This window comes from Fukomys damarensis, unplaced genomic scaffold, assembly GCF_012274545.1.
Source record: "Fukomys damarensis isolate Sample0158 unplaced genomic scaffold, DMR_v1.0_HiC HiC_scaffold_5, whole genome shotgun sequence".
Classification (NCBI taxonomy): Eukaryota; Metazoa; Chordata; class Mammalia; order Rodentia; family Bathyergidae; genus Fukomys; species Fukomys damarensis.
In genome coordinates, this window is record NW_022900917.1 from 65396896 (window position 1) to 65412005 (window position 15110).

Consider the following 15110-nt stretch of genomic DNA (forward strand, 5'->3'; position numbering starts at 1 on the left):
TGTTTGACTCAGCTATTTTTAATGGAAAAAGACACTTGGCCCTAAATATCTAAACTTTGCTTAAAAATAAGAATTTCAAGGGCTGGGGTTTAGCTCAGTGATGCCGCCACCTGCCTTGCAAGTGCAAGGACCCGAGTTTGATCCCCAGTACCAAAAAAAAAAAAAAAGAAAGAAAAAGAATTCCATATTACAACAACCAAAAAAAGTACCCAAGGAACTAAAAATAATACTTTTGTGACTTAGTGTCTAATTAAAATATTTTGACAATTTCACTTGAAATAATGATTTATGTGGAACTGTATCACTAACGATCTAAAGAAATTAGCCGTACTGTAAAGGAAAGAAAATAACAAATACAGAATTATGTAAGATTTTTAAAAACGTTTTACTTCAAAATACTTTATATTATCAATTCAACTTTTCTTTAATCCACAAGGGAACTGCATGACAGATAGTCTCGTCTTATACTGAATTTCCCCTTAGTTCCATATTTATTCTTACTACCACACTGACCTCCTTGAGGATGAGGATCTTACTTCATATTTCACACAATGGGGGCAAAGCATAGCTTATAGCAGTTAGTCAACATTTACAGAAGTATTCTGAAAGAAGCTATTTTTAAAATGTTGATTCTCACAATGACTTTAATCTAATCAAAGTTTCTATGATCACATACTATTTTTGGAGACAGAGTAGTGAAAAGGAAACAGACAAAAAATGCTCAGCCTTCACTGAGTTGACTGTCTACTGGAAAGACAAAGACCATAAGTAAAAAGCCACAGTAGGTAGATGGGGCTAAGTCCAAAAGAAAAAAATTAGAAATAAAGAGAGTATAGGCATGAGTGGTTGGACTGCAACTTTAAATAATGTGCTCAGAAAAGGCCACATTGTGAAGGAACACTAAGCAAAGATAGGAAGGGGTGGAGAGGGAGTAAATCACAGCCATGCACAAATGGAAGAGTAGTCTACATGGAAGAAAGAGTAAATGCAAAGATCTGAGTGGTCCTGATTTGATGAAGAAAAGAGAGGAAGTTGATGTGACTAACTAAATTGAGAAGCACGGTACTGGCACAGGAGAGTAGACAAGTAATGATGGGCCAAATCCTCTAGCAAGCAGTAGCAGGTATTTTTGTAAAGGGCCAGAGAATATTTTACATAGTCTGTCTGTCATTCATTCTCTCTCTCTCTCTCTCTCTCTCTCTCTCTCTCTCTCTCTCACACACACACACACACACCTCGTTTTTTTGTAATCTTTTAAAAATGTAAAGACCATTCCTAGCCTGCAGGCTATACAAAAATAGGTTGCCACCAGTGATAGTCTTATCAATGCCTTTCTGAAGAGCTTTACAGTTACTAAAAATATTTTTGCATTAGGAGGCAATTCCTTGGTATCACAAAATACAGAGGAATAGCTCACAAAATCTAATAAAAATAAGAGTAATAAATACCTAATAAATACCCAAGTTTTTATCAACACATAAAAATAATGCCTGATTTCAAACTAATATTCACTTAACAAAATTCTCAGAAAAGAACTAGTCTTCATTTATTCATTCAAAAAATACTTAAATGACCACCTACCAAAAGTTAAATATTTTGAAGGAAGAGAACAGAACATCAGCACTTACCAAACTTAATTTTGAAATGAGGAAAGAGACAATATAGCCTACCAAGCAAACATCTAGTATCTCAATGATATGTCCTAGGAAAAAAGAAATAGGCAAAATAACGAGACACTGCTGCAGAGATAGTACATTTCAGCTATAATGATCTGGGAAGACACTGCTAAGAAACCACCAGGATGCTAGCCATGCAGATATCTGGGAGAGGACACAGAAAAAAAAATACAGATTCTGAAGACAGTAAAGGCTTATTTTTTTAAAAAATCAAGTATGGAGGAGTGTATGGAAGGGAAGTAGTGGTGGGATCACAGAGGTGACAAGAGGTAAGATGCTGAGGAACCTTCCAAGTTATGCTATGGGAATCTGGATTTTATTTTTAGGATAACAAGGAAAGAGAGCGAGGTTTTAAGCAAGGCAAGGCAAAAATCTACTTTAAGAGGCCAGTGTAGGTGTTGCAGAAATGAGACTAGCAGAAGAGCTATTTTCTTTTTTCAGTTTTTTGAGACAAGGTCTTGCTATACAGTCCACCACTGGTAGAAAATGATACTAAATGGTAAAGCAAGAGGGGGACATAGAAATAACTTTTGGATCTGGTAATACAGATATTACCGATAACCACAATAACAGCAGTTTCAGAGGAGTAGTGAAAATAGAAGTCTGGTTAGAGAAACTTGAAAAAAGGTGAGAAAATGTAGATCATAATTACAGTAGATTCTTTATAAAGATCTACTGTGAAAGAAAAGAGAAAAAAATGAGTTGGCAACTAGAAAGGATATCAAATCAAGAGAAAGACTATTGCAGATGGAGAGTGGAACTTTCAAGCCATGTTAGCATGCTTGTGATAACAAACTAGGAGACAGAAGATATATCACCAGAAGAAAGAAGAAACAGTATCTTTAAGGTGGGAAAATGGGACAGAATTAAAAGAAGAAGTGGCAGAATTTTATTTACGAATGGTGACACTTGCACAGAAACAGGCAAAATACATAAGTAACAGATGTAAGAAGGCTGGCAGGTTTCAGGTGGAAAGACCTAGTAGGTAGCATGCAATTAATTTTCTCAATATAATGTGAGGTGAAGCCAACAACTAAGTGAAAAGGAAAGGATTTTGTAGATTTGACAAGAAGGGAGCACGATATACTCATCTCAGAAATCAGGAATATATTTGAGATCTGTGATGATAAAACTCACGTGAGACCACACAATACAGTTGTGTGACCACCACCACCACCACCCTCCCCTTGCATGCCACTATTCTCTACAGATGCAACAAAGGCAGATAACTGCTTTAAACCAGAATTGTTTTTCCAAGGCAAGTATGACAGGAAAAAGAATCAAGTGAATGAAAGGCATTTAAAAAGGAGCAACTGTTGTGGTAGACCACGAAATTTAAATCAGATAAAGAAGGAAGGGTGGTGTCATTGAATTTTTTTTAAAAAAGCAGTAGGTAAGTAGGTAGCTCTATCAAAGACCTAATTAAGCAGCACAACTGGTTGGGTAAGGGAAATGAAAGGAGCTAAGGTGGTGGCCAGAGCTCCAATGTCCTTCATAGCATCACCTAATCAAGGTGAAGAATTCTGCCAGGCAATAATCTCCCTGCAAATTCCCACAGAAGAAACAATAGAGGCAGGTTTTATCATTGCCAGAATAGCTACAAAATCTGTTAATCACAGAAAGAGCATTAATCAGAAATGGCATCAACCAGAGGAAAAGAAAAGCAGAGAACCTATTCTTATATATAGTAGTATAATTTGAAGAAATATTGTCTCTCTCTCTCTTTTTTTTTTTTTTTTTTTTTTTTTTTTTTTTTCAACAGTCTTGCTTTATAGTGCAGGCTGGCCTTGAATTCACTATATAGCTGAGGCTGGTCTCAAACTTGTGATGGCCCTCCTGCCTCAGCCTCCCCAGTGCTGGGGGTTATAGGCATGTGCCCCCATATCTGGCACAGAGATATTCTTCTAAAACAGTTATTGTCTGTTTCCTACATAATATCAAAATAAGAATACAGTATCAATTTATAAGGACTGACAAAATGGACTAAGGATGTGACACAATGTTATTCCTGTTATTGTGCCAATAAATCTGAAAGTATGGTAAGGAAAGAGACAAATGAAAGAAAATCTCTCCTTAGCTTTCAGACTTATGTCAGAATAAATACACTGTTAACCATTTTACTCTCTTTAAAAGAAAGGTAAGGGGTGGGGGGTTTGAGGAAAAGAAACGTTCTATATTGCTTACTTCTGGATCTGTCCCTTATTTATCCAGAATGATAGAGGAAAGCCATCAAACATTTTATAGAGGAGAGCATCCATTTATTTTAAGCATATCTTATTTTTAATCATTGTGTAAAACAGGACATTAACCTTAAACTTTTCAGTAAAATGTTCATAGTAAGAGAAAAAGTCTGACTTCTTGCTCTAGCTTTCTCTTATTTTTTCCCTTAATTTTATTAGTTACTTCTACCTACTTCATTTAAATTTGTTCTCATTTTTACGTTTTCCTTTATATATCTCAGGCCTCTCAGAAATAAAGAGGGACTCAATCTTTCTTGGTAGAAGTCAGATCTATGGAACTGGGTAAGGTCACATCTGTAATCCCAATATTCAAGAGGCCGAAGCAGAAGATCACTCCAAGTGGGAGGCCAACCTGGGCTACATACTGACTTCAGCGCCAGTCTGAACTACACAACAAGACTCTGTCTCAAAAACAATCAAGAAACAAAAAACAAAAAAAATCAAGAGGTCAGATCTATGGAGGTTTTTGGCCCTAAGAAGGGCCTAAGATTACTACAGAAGTAATGTATTAGCATAAAAAGACAATATATGGCTTTTGATTCCTTGCTATTTTGTTTCCCCTTCCCACCTCAAAAGCAGATATAATCCCATTTACCTTTTCCCACTCATGGATAAGTCAATGATGAATGCAGTTCAATCATACTGCACAACAGTATATGAAAATCCAGGTGCAGAAATTGTATGCCATCGACATTTTTTTCACCTTGTGAACTCACAGGGCTCAGTTACCTTGGATATTTCACTGTAATATCTGGAGGCAATAGCCAGAGGGCAGCTGAGGAAATCAAGGTATTAATAAAATCATTAATAAAACCACATCTATTAGGTAGATAATGGTAACCATTTTTTTCCTGGTATGAATGAAAGGAAAGGAAGAAAAAAAGAGAAAAGAAAAAGAAAACCTAACTCATAAGTAATAGATCTTTTGCAAGCAGAAAAGGGAACAAGACATGAAGACATAGGGGAAGGAGAGGAGGAGAAAGGGATATAAAAAGAATCAAGATGTATTTATGTACAACTCCTAACAATAAATGCAATCATTATGTATTTTAAATCAATATTAATAAAAATAAAAATTTGATAAAAAAAATAAAAGTGATTTTCACCATACATTTTTATTAAAATGCAATGGGAAGCCAGGTGTGGTGGTGCATGCCTGTAATCCCAGCACTCAGGAGGCTGAGGCAGGAGGATCACTGTGAGTTTCAGACCAGCCTGGGCTACAAAGTGAGTTCCAGGTCAGTCTCAACTACACAGCGAGAGCCTGTCTCAAACAAACAAACAAACAAAAACAATGGGAAATCATTAGAACAACTGCATAGAAGAACAACTGGATGGAAGATGATATTATCAAAAGTATCCAATTAAGTTTGGAGAAGAGTACAAAGTTACAAATTTATTTAATAAGAATTGGCCTATAATTTCTTTAATGAACACGGATGTAAAAATCCTCAGTAAGAAACTGGCAAAAAAAACAAACCTGCAGCAAATCATCAAAGAGATTATACACCATGATCAAGTAGGATGCAGGGATGGTTGACCATACACAAATCAATAAATGTAATACACCACATTTACAGAACCAAGAGAAAAAAACCATATGAATATCTCAATAGATAAAAGAAAAACAATTTGACAAAGTCCAACAACACCCATTCATGATTAAAAAAAAAAAAAAGCTTCTACAGAAAACTGGAATAGGTGTTTACCTCAATCTGATAAAAGCCATCTATGACAAACCAACAACCAACATTATACTAAATGATCAAAAACTGAAAGCTTCCACTCTACAATCAAGAACATAAGGATGCCCACTATCATCACTCCTATTCAATATACTTCTAGAAATATTAGCTAGATCAATTAGATAAGAAAAAGAAATACGGATAGGAAAGGAAGAAGTAAAATTATCATTATTTGCTGATGACATGATCCACAACATAGGAAACTCCACCAAAAGGCTCCTATATTTAATAGCCAAATTCGGCAGCATGGCAAGATACAAAGTCCATACTCAACACTCAATAGCATTCCTATAAATGAATAACAAACTCAGAGAAAACTTAGGGAAACCACAACTTTCACAGTAGCATCAAGAAAAATAAAATACTTAACAATCAATCTAACCAAGAATATAAAAAACCTTTACATTGAAAACTACAGTATTCTGAAAAAAGAATCAAAGAGGATATAAAAAAATGGAAAGACACCCCATTCTTGGGTGGCAGAACCAATATAATAAAAATGGACATATTTTGAAAACTGTTACACAGATTTAAAACAATACCAATCAAAATACCAATAGCATACCTCACAGAACTAGAGCAAACAATCCTACAATTCATAAGGAACAAGAAGAGACCTAGAATGGCAAAAGCAATTCTGAGCAACAAAGACAATGCAGTGGGTCAGCATCACAAACCCTGATCTGAACTTATGCTACAAAGCTACAGTGATTAAAAACAAAACAAAAACAGCATAGTATTGGAAAAAAAAGCAACCCAATGAAACAGAACAGAAGATGCAGAAACAACTCCAAACACACTTAACTACCTTATCTTTGACAAAGGAGGTAAACACCTTCACTAGAAGAAACAAAGTCTCTTTAATAAATGAAGCTGGGAAAGCTGGCCTTTCACATGTCAAAAATTAAACCTAGACCCATATCTCTCACCATGCACTGAACTAAAATTGAAATTAATCAAAGATCTAAAATTAAAACTAACATTTAATCTGCTGGAAGACAGAATAGGTAAAACTCTTGACACAGTTTTGTTTTGTTTTTTTTTCCAAATGACTCCAAAATTCCAAATTTGCCGGATGGAAAGAGAACCTAGTAAAAGATAAATAACTGGAATAGGTGGTCACTGGTGGTACCAAACCAAACAAACACCAAAAAAACACTATTTCCTGTTAGACCCCAGAAACCAATGAAATCCTGGATCAGATAAAAAAAACAGCAAACAGGAAAAGCACTAAGACCTGAAAGTACAAGTGGTGGGTAGAGGGGCATCAGAATGCAGCAGGATAAGGATACTACCTCCTATATGACCTTAAGGGACCACTGCAGTTGCCAGAGAGAGAAAAACCTCAGTGGAACAGGGACAGATGTAAACAGGGAGCACTGGAATCTGAGACAATAAAACAGTGCTGAACAAATATCAAATCTACCAGCTACCAGCAAGAGGAGTACAAGTGACCTATCAGCCTTCAGAAAACATTAGACTCACAAGCATGTCTCTTAAAGACAAGAGAATAGACAAGGTGAGTTAAAACACTCACCTTAACCCTCTCCATCCCCATCCCGCAAAACACCAAAGATAACTGTCCTCTTTTTTTTTCTTGTTTGACGTTTTATTGCTAGGTTTTTATAAACATGCATGTATGGATAACACTATAAATATGTTTTCTGCTGTTCCTTTGTATAATGTTCTTACTGTTTAATCAGATAGGCCCATATCAATGATTGCCTCTTGGAGTGATCTAACTTCCATTTACAATCTCTCCCGATCACTGCATTTGCTATTTTCTCCCCTATCTTATTCTATCTCTCCACTCTTCCCCCTTAATGTATTTTCCCCCTTCCCTTTCTGTCTTCTCTCCCTTTTACACTTTAGAGTAACCAAAATACTATGGTATTTTATGGTCTCACATTAGGTTACCTCACACTAAGGGCTGTTTTCATAGGTTTGGGTTGGAGTTAGGGTTTAGGGTTAGGGATTAGGGTCAGGTTAACAAATGCAAATACTATATAGTGAATGTCAGGGTACGCAAACTTATAAAACAAAAACTAAGGGCAGAAAGGCAACAAAACAATCAAAGTGGGGGACTTTAACAAATTACTCCAAAAAATAGGCCAACCAGGGAAAACACCAACTAAAACGTATCCAAGTTAACACCATAGAACAAATGGATTTAATGTATATCTGTGGAGTAATTCCTGCAACAACGGCAGAATATCCATTCTAAGCTGTCCATGGACTTTCTCCAAGAGGCCATATTTTCATATTTCATATTGAAATGAAATTAGAAACAGAAAAAAAACCTCAAACCCATGAAGACTGAATACACACTTCTGAATAATCAATATATCACAGAAAAAAAAAACCCAGCAAATTTCAAAAGACAAAGTAGAACATAATCAGAATCTGTGGGACACAATGAAAGCAGTTCTAAATTGGAAGTTCATAACTGTCTATCTTACAGAGATGATCCCCAAAATTACTGAGCAATACATCTCAATGTCCTAGAAAAACAAGAACAATCCTATTCTTAAACTATGAGAAGGAAAGAAATTATAAAGACCAGAATATGAGTCAATGAAATTGAGATTAAAAGATCAATGAATAAAAGAGCTCTCCGAAAGATAAAAAGACTGAAAAACCTTACCCAAACCGACCAAAACAGAGAAAAGACCCATATCAGTGTAATCAGAAATGAAAAAGCTAAAATTACAATACACACCAATGAATCTCAAAGAATAAAACAAACAAAAAAACTAATGTAGCCGGGCATGGTGGTGCACGCCTATAATCCCAGCACTCAGGAAGCTGAGGTAGGAGGATTGTTTCGAGTTCAAGACCAATCTGGGCTACACAGTGAGTTCCAGGGCAGTGTGAACTAGAGAGTGAGACCCTGTCTCAAAAAACAAAACAAAACAAAAACTAATGTGCCAACCTAAATTCCAGTTACTCGGAGAGTCTGGAAAAAATGAATACATTCTTACACAGGTCTTATTAAAATTGAACCAATCAGCCAGGCATGGTGGTGCACGCCTATAATCCCAGCACTGGGGAGGCTAAGGCAGGAGGATTGCTGTGAGTTTGAGACCAGCCTGGGCTACATAGTGAGTTCCAGGTCAGTCTCAACTACATAGTCAGACCCTGTCTCAAAAAAACAAAAAACAAACAAACAAAAAAAAAGTTGAACCAATCAGATAAAAACACTGAACAAACTAATAACAGGCAAAGAAATAAGAGGCAGTAATGCAACTATCAACAAAGGAAAGTCTAGGACCCAATGGGTTCACTACTGAATTTTACTATACCTTCAAGAAGAACTTGACATAGAAGAACAGAAACACCTATACACCTTGGCTCAGATGGTTACCACAGCTTGTGCTGAACAAAGAGGCCTTGGTAGCAAAAAAGGGGAGGGGGCGCAGGTCACACACTCATAAAATTATAAAGTAGAAAAAGCAATGACTTGAGGCCTACTGAGATACATGCTGGAATAAAAACAGCTCTAGGGAAAAAAAAAACACTGATCAGCCATACACAACAGGAAAGGCAGAGTAGGACCTAAAATTCACACACAATAAGTAAGTGTGGGAACAAAAGAAGACTTAGGAGAGACTCACTGTCCTTCCACTATATCTGATGGATCCCAATATGGCAGGCCCTGGAAAGAAACCACACATACAAACACATGGGGGAAATTTTTTTGACTCATGGGTCTTTTGTTAGCTACTTAGGGTTTAAGGGATTTTTCTTTTCTTTTCTTTGGGAGATAAGAGTCTTGCTGTTTAGTTCAGGCTGACCTTGAACTCACAGCCATCTTCCTGCCTCAACTTCCCCAAGTGCTACTATTACAGGTATGCACCATCACACCCAGCTCAGTATTTTTTTTTCTGCTCTTTTGCTCTTTGCTCTTTTTTTTCTTTATTTTTTTCTATTACTTTAATCTGATTTTATCAATTCTCTTTTATTCTTTATTGTATCCTTGATCTCACTTTTATCTTTTTTTCCCAAAATTCCCTTTTGTCATTCCCTCCACTCCATTTTTATTAGTATTACTAGTAAGTCTGTATTTATTTTTAGACACTCAGTTGACTCTATGCTATTATTTACTGCTGAATTCTGTTGTTCAAATTGGTAACAGTTACTGCCTTTAGCGGATATATACTATATGTCAATATTTTGTTTGTCTTTGGATCTACATTATTATAGGAGACTTATTTTCTATTGTTAAAGTGGTAGCAATAGTTACTGGTTCTATGCCAACATCCAGTTTGTTTGTTTTTTTAACTATTATTGCTGCTGATTCCTTTGCTATTGCATAAGTTTTTGCCATTAATTGGTGCTTATGGTATGTCAATTTCTACTTTCTCTTTGTGTCAACTTTACTATAGTATGGTTCCAGAAACTATGTACTGAGCTAATTACATAGTACATGCCTCTCACCAAATTAACAAAGGTAGGTGGCTGGATCTTGGGAAAGAGGCAAAGGCCTGTAGTAAGCTATGCCCAGAGTGAATTACTAGTAAAGCAGAAACTAAAAGAACCGTCCATAACAACAACAAAGGATTTCCAATTTAGATGGCCCTCAAACCTCAGCACAAAAACAAAATAAAATGGGGGGGGGGGGACACAACAAAGCAAGGGAACAAAGTGCTTCCAAAATCTGCCGACTCCAAGGCTGATCCATGGGGCATTGATGAGAAAGAAATCAAAAGCCAAAAAGCTGAATTATATGACATGAAAAAGAAGAAGCAAACAAACAAAAAAGATCAATAAACTGCTTCATGAACTAAAAATGACATAGCTAAATAGACAATGAACTTAATAAACAAAATCGTGAGTGCAGACACTAATAAAAAGCAAGCTGAGCTAAAAGAAATGATATAAAATATTAATGACCAGTTTACCAAAGAATTAGTGAACACAAAGGTATCAGGAGATAAAAAATATTCTATTGAAAGCATGGGATACAGAAGTGACCAATGTGAAGACAGAGTGTCAGAACTAGAAGATAGGGTTTTGAAGTGTTTTATTTATCATCCAACAGTAAGTGTTTCTGGTTTAATATTTAGATCTTTGATCCACTTTTATTTTGGTTTAGTACATAGTGAGGTATAGGATCTAGATTCAACCTATCACATGTTTAGAGTCAGTTTTCCCAGCAACTATGGTTAAAGAATCTATCTTTCCTTCAGAGTATGTTTTTCCCCCTTGCCAAAGATCTAATGGCTGAATATACCTGGTGTTGTGTATCTATCCTCTATTCTGTTCTATTGACCCATATGCCTGATTTTGAGCCAGAACCATTCTGTTTTTATCACTGTAGCTTTATAATGTAATTCAAATTCCAGGATTGTGGTATCTCCTGCTTTGATTGCTGTTCTGGGTCTCTTCTGGTTCCATATGAATTTGAAGATTTTTTTTTTTCTAGTTCTGTGAAGAAGTAACTGTTGGTTTTTGGTGTTTTATTTTGTTTTGTTTTGGTACTGGGGATCAAACTCAGGACCTTGTGCTTGCAAAGCAAGTGGCGGCACCACTGAGCTAAACCCCTGGCCCAAGTGTTGGTATTTTGATTGGGACTGCATTAAATCTATATACAGTGGACCCTCAAGTTGTGACAAGCCTGATATATGAACAACTTGGGTTATGACTGGAATTAAATTTTAACTTATGACCAGAGTCTTGAGGTATGGCCTAAATGCCAGTTGGTTGTGCTTCTATATGGTCTCAGATATAGGTTTAGCCCTTAAAAACTTCTGGAAGGAATAATACAACATCCTTTCTAGTGTGGGGTTGAGAAATCCTGGGCCAATGTCTCTCTATGGACACTGAAATGTGCCTTTATATAGGAGGGACTCTGAAGGCTGTGTAGAGGAGCCTGACCAAAACTGAAAATTTAGACAAACTCATAATGAATCTGAGCAAAAGGAAAAAAAAAACCCATACTAATACAATTAGTAACAAAACAACAAAATCACAACAGACACTGCAGAAATCCATATTATTAGTAACCATTTTGAAAACTTGCACTCCAAAAGACTGGAAGAATTCAAAAGGAATGAATAATTCCAAGATACATATAAATTACCAAAACTAAACCAAGAAGATAAAAAATCCCTGAGCAATCCAATAGACTGCAATAAAATTAAGCTCCCCCCACAAGACAGGAGGAATGACATGAGTTGAGGCCAGTCTGGGATATATAGTGAGTTGAAGGCCACTGATTTACAGAAAAGCTGAAAGCTTTTTCTCCAAAATCAGGAACAGGATGAGGATATCCACTATCACTACTCCTGTTCAATACAGTACTCAAAACACTAACTACAGCAATCTAGCAAGACAAAGAAATAAGAATGAACAACAGGAAAGGAAAAAGTCAAACTACCCTCATTCACAATTAGAGATACCAAATAAAGGAACATGAGCCATGATCCACTACAGGGAAGACTGAAAAGAAATCACACCAAAAGCCTCCTAGAACTAATTTAAAAATTCAATAATATAGCAGAACACAAAAGCAACATACAAAACTCAATAGGTATTTCTGTACTATCTGATTTCTTCTACCATGAAAAACTATAGTGCCCTGATAAGGGAGATCATAGAAAATGGAAACATATACAAGTTTCTGAATAGACAGAACCAATAGTGTCAAATGGCCATACTTCTAAAACTGACACAATGGACCCTTGACTTGTGAACTCAATTCACTCCTCACGGCTGGTTGTCACTCAAGTTGGTTAGGAAGGAAAGAAAGAAAAAGAAAAAAAAGAAGAAATAATGGAAATGGACCTTTTGTAAATAAAGAAGGGAAATAAGGGCTGAATAGAGAGGAGGGGAATTCAGGAAAAAAAAGAATCAAGATGCATTATGTAAAAGTACAAATTCTCTATAATTAATGTGATTATTGTGTAACTCTAAATTGAACCAATAAAAATTCAAGAAAGGACAATTTATGAAAGCCTTGTGAGTCAAAACAAGCAGAACATAGGAATATATCAGGACCAACTGAGAGCTTTTAGAAATGCAGAAACTCAGGCCACCACAAAGCCCATAAAGAAAAAAAACTGAATTTTAAACTTCTATCAAGTTTTATGAAAATGAAGATTTGAGAAGCACTGCTCTAAAATGTCTTATCAAATCATCAATTTATCAACTATCTAAAATATTAGCTGTGTTACAGAGCCAGAGCAAGAATGAAAATGTTGATTAATAAGAAAACCCTTCTAAATAAATAAGATACACTGTAATAAAGGAACTTTTCATATTGAGGGAGGGTGGCAGAAACAAAGGTAGAGTCAGAGTTGTAAAGCTTTCTGTCTCTGCCTTTAATTTTTTGTTGCCTGTATTTCCTTAAACTTTGGGTCTGATCCATGTTCAGCTTATACACAGGTTATGTCATGACTTAAGAAGTATTTGTATTGCAAAATTTATTAGCCCTGAATTTACTTAGCCTTTTTTATCTCCTTTCACAATTATAGATACCAAATAAAGGAAAATAAAGTTAAGTCCCAAAGTTCAAAGGAATACCCCAATTACCAGCTTTTAAAAACATCCAGTACCAGACCTCCTGGAATGATGCCTAGAAGTCTCCAAACCTACAATCAACTTCATCAGAGTGAGCCACTTCCAGTTGTTCAAACTGGAGTCCTTTCCTATTCTTCCTTACTTTTGATTCTACCTAATAAATCTGCCTGTGCCTTGTACAGATGCACCCTAAAATTCTTTTGCTGAGAGTAAAGACCCTACTTAGCTGAGTTGAGGGTCCTTCTTTTGTTCGAGGTATCTCCTTGAGCCCTGCTCTGTGACAATACAATAGACAAGAATTGGTGAAAGACTAGCTATTCTTGCCTATGCGTTAGAACAAAAACAAAAACATGCCATTAAAAAACCCCAAACTCATCCGGGCGTGGTAGCGCATGCCTGTAATCCCAGCACTCGGGAGGCTGTGGCAGGAGGATCGCTGTACGTTCAAGACCAGCCTGGGCTACATAGTGAGTTGCAGGTCAGTCTCAACTACATAGTAAGACCCTGTCTCAAAACCCGCCCTCCCAAAAAAACCCCAAACTCTGCTAAATAAGACCGTATTAGTGCATATTCCACATACATCATTTATACATATTGAACAAGGCACTAGCCCCCTTGAAAATAAACTAATTATCAGGCAATTTTATGACTTGAGAAAAAGAAGGAAACACCATTTTTTTAGTTAATATTTGTTAAACATAATAGATTTTATTATGGTTAACTGGAATAAATATCACACTTTACTCATTTTACTTGCCTTCCCCCTCACAATCTTCTCTCTTTTCTCTAGAACATCTTCCTAAAGTTTCTTTGTTTCCTAATATCTCACCTTCATTTTGCTTTTTAAATTATTTACATTTTGGGTAACTCATACAAGAGAAAACCATTGATGTTTAAGCTCTCTGTTTCATTTATTGCACTTAACCCTGTCTCAAGATACACCCATTTTCCTCCAATTTACCAATTTTTATGCCACAGTAGTACTCCATCACGCACTCCATTTTCTTTATCTATGCATTTTTAGACTAGTACATAAGACAATTCTATAATTTAGCTACTGTAAATTGTACTGCTATAAATATGGGTATGCATGTATCATTGAAATATGCTGTCCCTTACTTTTTCCAAGATACCCAAAACAAGTATATGAGTAAAATGTAATTTGTTTTTACTTTTTTGAGGAGTATCTTTACTGATTTCCATTGTGGTTGTACTAGCTTACATACTCTCCAACAATCTAGCAGCATTCCCTTTCCCTACAGATCCACCTGCATTTGTAATTTGATTTCTGGAATGATAGCCATTTTTTCTGGAGTAAGATAGAAACTCAGTGTTGTTTTAATTTGAATTTCTCTAATGATCAGAGATGCTGGATATTTTTTGATGTATTTACTGGCCATTTGTACTTCTCCTGAAAAGTGTCTATTCAAATCAGTTGTCTATTTTTTGACTAGGCTGCCCATTTTGGCGGGTCTAATTTTTTTAGTTCTTCATACAGAATATTCTACATATTAGTCCTCTGTCCAAGGAGTAGCTGGCAAATCTTTTTACCCAGTCTGTAGATTCTTTTCATTCTGTTGGTTGCTACTTTTGTTTGTTTTTTTCAGTTTTTGGTACCAGGGGATCGAACTCAGTACTTTGCACTTGTGAGGCAGGCAGTGGCACCACTGAGCTAAATCCCCAGCTCCTGCTGCTTTTGTTTTGAAGAACGTTTTTAATTTTATAGTAATCCCATTTGTTGAGTGTTGGTATTATTTCTTGTCCAATTGGGGTATGGTCCAGAGGTCTTTTGTTGCTTATGTCAAGAATTTTCCCAATTTTTTTCCACCAGGAGATTGTGTTTCTATTTTTAAGGTATACAACGTGATGATTTTTTTTTTTTTTTTTTTTTTTTTTATTATATTTTTATCATTTTTATTGTGCAGGGG

The 15110-nt window shown here is 35.9% G+C and overlaps 1 protein-coding gene across 10 annotated transcripts in view; it reads right to left on the reverse strand.

Moving 5' to 3' along the window:
• The window catches only part of Erc1 (ELKS/RAB6-interacting/CAST family member 1), a 445074-nt gene that overhangs the window by 219446 nt on the left and 210518 nt on the right, over nucleotides 1-15110 (reverse strand). The window lies entirely within an intron of this gene.